Here is a 5479-nt window from a genome sequence, read left to right on the forward strand (position 1 = left end):
ATGAGCATCGAAGTGGCCTACAGCAACGAAAAGGTCATGATGAACTGGTTTCCCATGGCTGTCAAGGACGGAGCCCACTCATGGCTCCTAAACCTGACCCCAGGCTCGATCTCCTCCTGGGACGAGATGCGCAACCGCTTCATCGCCAACTTCCAGGGCACTCGCTGTTGGTAACAAAATCGGCGGATCTCGGGTAGGGGGTCCTGAACTGTGTGTCTAAGGTCGATGGTAACAGGAGACAGGGGACACGATGTTTACCCAGGTTCGGGCCCTCTCTATGGAGGCACTACAAGAAATATGTCAACTTGTGACCCTCACTATTGGCCGCTGAAAGGTCATAGTTTTTCATTTGCGACCTTTTTTGACCAAAAATAGAAGGTCAAAAGCTGGCAGTCGTAAACTGAAATTAACGACCTTCTGTAAAAGGTCGTTGGTTCCACGACCAAATTTTTGGTCACTAGCAACCTCCCCAGGCCACGTAGGCATCCGGCGTGGCAAGGTGATGTGGCACAAGAATCAGCCCGGTCCGATTCGACGTTTTACATGGGCGGCTACACAGGCCTGTCCCATCAATTTGGCCTTTTTATTATCTAGGCATGGCCTTTCGCGGTCCATTTCATTTTTATTTTCAAGGGTTTTTTGCGGTCCAGTTTTTAGATGGGTCCCAATTGTCAGATTTTTCCTAGCAGTGGATCCACATCACTTTTTAAGCAGTATATATCAAACAGAAAGGAGAATAATTTGAAAATCTTCGAATAACAACCAAAATAGGTTTATTACAATATATTATATACATAACAGAACATGTGGAACTCCATACATTGGTTCACATCACAACAACCAGTTTAACCTACAAATATTGCATGCCCAGGAACATAAAACTTCACGTACATAACCATACAATATTCCACACAATCACAAATATTGCGATTGAAAAATAAAACGCTCTGCCAAGTTAAAGCTAGCTACTCTTGGATACCACGGAACATGCTCTTCAACATAGGAAGAAGTCATCAACGGTGTTCTACCAACAACATAAGCTCCATTCACCTACAAGAACAGAATGGAATATCAAGTACTTGAATCGTTCAAGCAGATTACAACCAACATATATATGTAGAAGTACATCAGGAAATATGATGGAGCAAGCGGACAACAAATACATTAAGTAAACAGCCCAACCGATGAGTGATGACGACATGCAAAGAGTATAAACCCAGGTTTGGACATAAATAGTGTCAACTCAAGCAGAACATAATAAGGCAGTAAACTCAAGCAGAACATAATTAAGTACAATGAAAGGGACCATCCAATTAAATTCCATTCTTCTCTTCTTCAGTAAGGACAGGCAAAACATCCCATTTCTAGTATTATGTCTGAAAAATCACTAGTATTATATCTGGAAATCACTAGTATTATGTTTGAAAAATCACTAGCTAGCATGCTGCGTTACTAGTCTGCCAATTATCCATTTCTAGTGAATTATGTCTGAAAAATGCAATGGAACGGAAACGAATTCGGGCAACACAACTCGTAGAGCCACTGAAGAAATGAAATTGCGCAGGCGGTTCAGGATATAATGACTCGCCCAGGCTCATGATACAATGACTCGCACATGGCTTGCAAGGCCAAATAAGGATATTGACCCATTAGGAAAAAGCACAAAAATATTGCCTACATGGATGTTTTAGTATAACCATGTACATGCCGTGTACTGCAGCATGATGTCTCTAATACGGTTGTATTCATGTAAGTAGTACCCAGGAAAAATAATGTTAGATAGGATTTCTGTCATTAGCCTGTACTTGTGAAAATTGTAGACCAAAAGATATGTTTGCATGGCTAATATTCTAGCATATACAATACTTAAATCTATAGATTTACCATCCCTTTCACAGTTATAGCATATAATAGAAATCCAGTAACATAAGTAAGCACATATCATAAGTAAGTACTAGTTCTATTGAATTACAGAGAAAGAAAGAGAGTGAAATAGATAGGGAGAGAGAGCAGCAGCAGCAGTAGGGGGTTCAGACTTTAGAGAAGACCAACAGCGAGGTTAGGAGAAGAAGAAGCAAGCGTGGGGATGGAGAGAGGAGTAGCAGCGAGCAGCAAGAAACAGGTTCAGAGAAGAAGTGCAACAGCAGGTTTAGTGGATTCAGAGAAGAGGCAAGCAGCAGGAGGTGCAGAAATAGAGGAGCAACAACATGGTTAGCAGCAGCAGCGTGGGGACTTAGAGAGAGCAACAACTGTTTGATGATATGCAGCAAATCAAATGATTTTCCATCATAATATTCTGCATACGACAACAACAACATCAATCAGTAAAATTAGTAGCGTCTCGATCACTGTATAATCAATCAGTAGGCACAAATAAAATCAGCAAGCATAGTATAAATCTGGTGCCCCAAAAGGCTAGTGATGCAAATAACAAATCAAGTTCGTGGCTAACTTGTAATTCTGGGAAAAATGTAATGCAGTGATGGCTCACAATGATGGCTTTGACATAGCAGAGAGCAAACTAAATAAAAATAGCTTAGTTCACCCACTTGAATAGAATAACAACTCATGTAAACGTTTAATCAAAACATCATGCTTTGGTTTCAGTCAAGGTTTAATCAAATCGGCACATACAAAACTGAACCAAGACCTGATTTGTTTCATACAAAACTGAACATCATATTCTCCTGCCATCCAAGCCACAACCCAGGTTCACAAAGGCTGCTCCTACACGTCTACGCTAGTACATTACATGTTAACTGAAGTAGATCTCTAAATCTGAGCGGCTGACCGACCAGTGGTTGTTGGGGCCTTCAAGCCAAAGCCTGCTGTTGCTACCAGGAGAAGACTCCAACAAGTCACAACCGACGGTGACCTTGCTCGGCTCAACCCAACAAGATTCAGCTCAGCTTGCGACAGTCAAAAAAAGAGCGGAACGGTCGAGATCCACAGACCAGAGCAGTCGAGAATGAGAGAGCTAAGTCAGACTCTCCGGCCATGTACCCAGAAATAACCTATCAAGTGCACATGTACCCAGACTAAGGATCTGGGGCGGATCGAGCAGAGAGGACGGGGGAGCTCATCTCGCTGCGGAGCGTGTGGTCGAAGGAGCAGCGGGCGAGGTCGGGGCGAGGCCATAGTGGCCGGAGACGGAGGCTGACCACGCCTGGTCGAAGGAGCGTGTGATCTCCGTCATTGCAGCTTCTAGGATAATAATAGACCAAATTAACTAGAGATGTACAAATGTCCAAGCATCTTTTATTTAGGATCAAATTAAATAAAGTTCCACCAATGTCCAAGCATCTTTTATTTAGGATCAAATTAAGCTCCACAGAGATGTACAAATACAATATATATGAGACTATAAAGCATGCCTGAGACTGAGACCAGATGTAACACAGAAGACAGAAAGTGTGCAAGATACTCTTGTCAAGTGTAACTTATGCCAGGTCTGAATTGCCATATATGCATTATTAATTTGAATGAGTCAAATGGAACATGCTACTAGTAGAGTGTAAGAGCATGCCAACCACATCGACTTAGCCTAGTCAGAGAAATACTAGCTAGGACTAGCCCCTTGCAAACATACCCGGAAAATGCTGGGAACAACAATACTAGTGACACATGTGCAAGACGTGCGGCAGCTAACCTAACAAAACCGCGTGTGCAGAAGCACTCCCAACAAAGAGATCCATGGAAGCTCAGGAGCTTGATTAATCAGCAACCAACTGAATGGAACCAAGCAAAGAAAACCATGGCCAAATCATACGAGCATGTGACGCGATCGAGGTGAAATTGCAGCATACAGATTAAGAGGCTCCTGATTCCAACACCTAAATAAACCCTAAATCCTTGCGTGCGGGGGGCCGAGGTGCACGAACTGGGGTCCAATCCGACCCAACGGGGAATCCGAAATCGGTATACCTTAGGTTGGAGAGTCTCCGGCGGCGACGGTCGGTCGTGCATGGCGGGCAGGGCATGATGCTCGCTGACTCCCGCGGTGGTGTGGACCGCGAATGGGAGGAACGGGGTGGAAGGCGGGACGAGCACGGACCACCATGGCCGACCTCCCTCGAGGACGGACACGGATCAGGTCAACGACGGCGGCGTGGATATGGGCGCGCGAACGATCTCCCTGGTCGGCCTTCCCTTCCCTTCCCTTGGGAGAGGAATTGAAGGTGGGGGCAGCGTCGCTGGGGGGGAGGAGGAGATCGCCGGCGGCTGGGTCCAAAAGACAATGCTAGGGTTTCGGCTGAGGTGCGGTTGATGGGGCGGCAAGGGGTGAGGGCTGCTGTTGGATCCAGGAGGATCCAATGGTGTTTATGCATGATCTGCGTGTGTTATCTTTGGACCAATCAGAATGCAATATAATATTATGACCATTTAAATTGGTCGCAGTAGATTTAAATATAATATGTTAAATCATGTTAGCTATTTTCTTGACTTGAGAAATTCGAACAAATTGAAAAAATGGAAATCCTTCTCATCGTGTCATAAAATGTGACCTAGTTTTAAGAAAAAAATAAATAACAAACTAGTAATAAGACAAATATATTTAAAAAAGTGTCCTTAGAAATGCCCGTCATACTTTTTTTTGAGTGTCTAGAATGAGTTTTTTTGTGAAGGACCTACCATATATTTGTTGCAAAATTGAACCTAATCAATTTTCTAAAATATTAGGCCATATTTAATGAACAATTGACCAAATGGTTAGGAGTCAAAAGTTTTTATCCACCTCTCGTGAAAAAGACAAAATACCATCGATTCAGCAGGAAGCAGGTCAAATTTGAACTGTAGCTGCCACATAGTTTGCTCTTTATTTTATTTTTAAAATAATTTCTAGGTACATAAATATCTATTTAATCAGAGAAATATCAAGAGGTTTCCAAGATTCAACCACTAGCTAGGAACGGTCAAGCCCGCCGTTACGACCGCATTTTGAAACGGGCATAAAAATTCAAAAATAATTCAAAAAATTGGAAAACCTTTGCATTGTGTCATTATATGTGACCAAGTTACCAGGAAAAATAATAATCTTGTAATACGGCAATTCTTTTAAAAAATGGTCTCAGAAACGAGCTATCATTTTTGGAGATCAATGGCTCTCAAGCCAAATGATCAATATTATGGCCACATTCATGGCATGGTTTCTTCGAATGATCTCATGTTGTGCACAAGGGTGCATATTGGAATGGCAAACAATGTTCCCTAAGGAAATTTTCATTTTCTTTGGATGAAAAAATCATTTTCCATTTTTCGAGTGCCCCAAATGAGGTTTTTTTGTGAAGAACCTACCAAATAATTGTTGCAACATTGGACCAAATCATTTTTATAAAATACTAGGCCATATTTAATGCACAATTGACCAAATGGTTGGGTGTAAAAAGTTTTGATCCACCTCTGGTGAAAAAGACATTTCCGTCATTTCAGATGGAAGCGGGTCAAATTCGAACTGTGGCTGCCTCATGGATTGCTATTT

General features: G+C 42.4%; 1 long non-coding RNA gene across 2 annotated transcripts; it reads right to left on the bottom strand.

Annotated features, from left to right (window-relative positions):
* Positions 1–737: 737 nt before the first annotated feature.
* LOC125537068 lies at positions 738–4320 on the bottom strand. 2 transcript variants are annotated; one of them, XR_007295525.1, is made up of 2 exons: positions 3925–4320; positions 738–1050 (listed from the first exon to the last, which is right to left on the bottom strand). It is a non-coding gene; the product is annotated as an uncharacterized LOC125537068 (long non-coding RNA). The 2 variants fall into 2 exon arrangements; XR_007295526.1 differs by lacking the exon at positions 738–1050 and adding an exon at positions 2541–3204.
* Between the last annotated feature and the right edge of the window lie 1159 nt (positions 4321–5479).

The sequence above is a fragment of the Triticum urartu genome, chromosome 2 (assembly GCF_003073215.2).
Source record: "Triticum urartu cultivar G1812 chromosome 2, Tu2.1, whole genome shotgun sequence".
In the NCBI taxonomy this organism is placed as follows: Eukaryota; Viridiplantae; Streptophyta; class Magnoliopsida; order Poales; family Poaceae; genus Triticum; species Triticum urartu.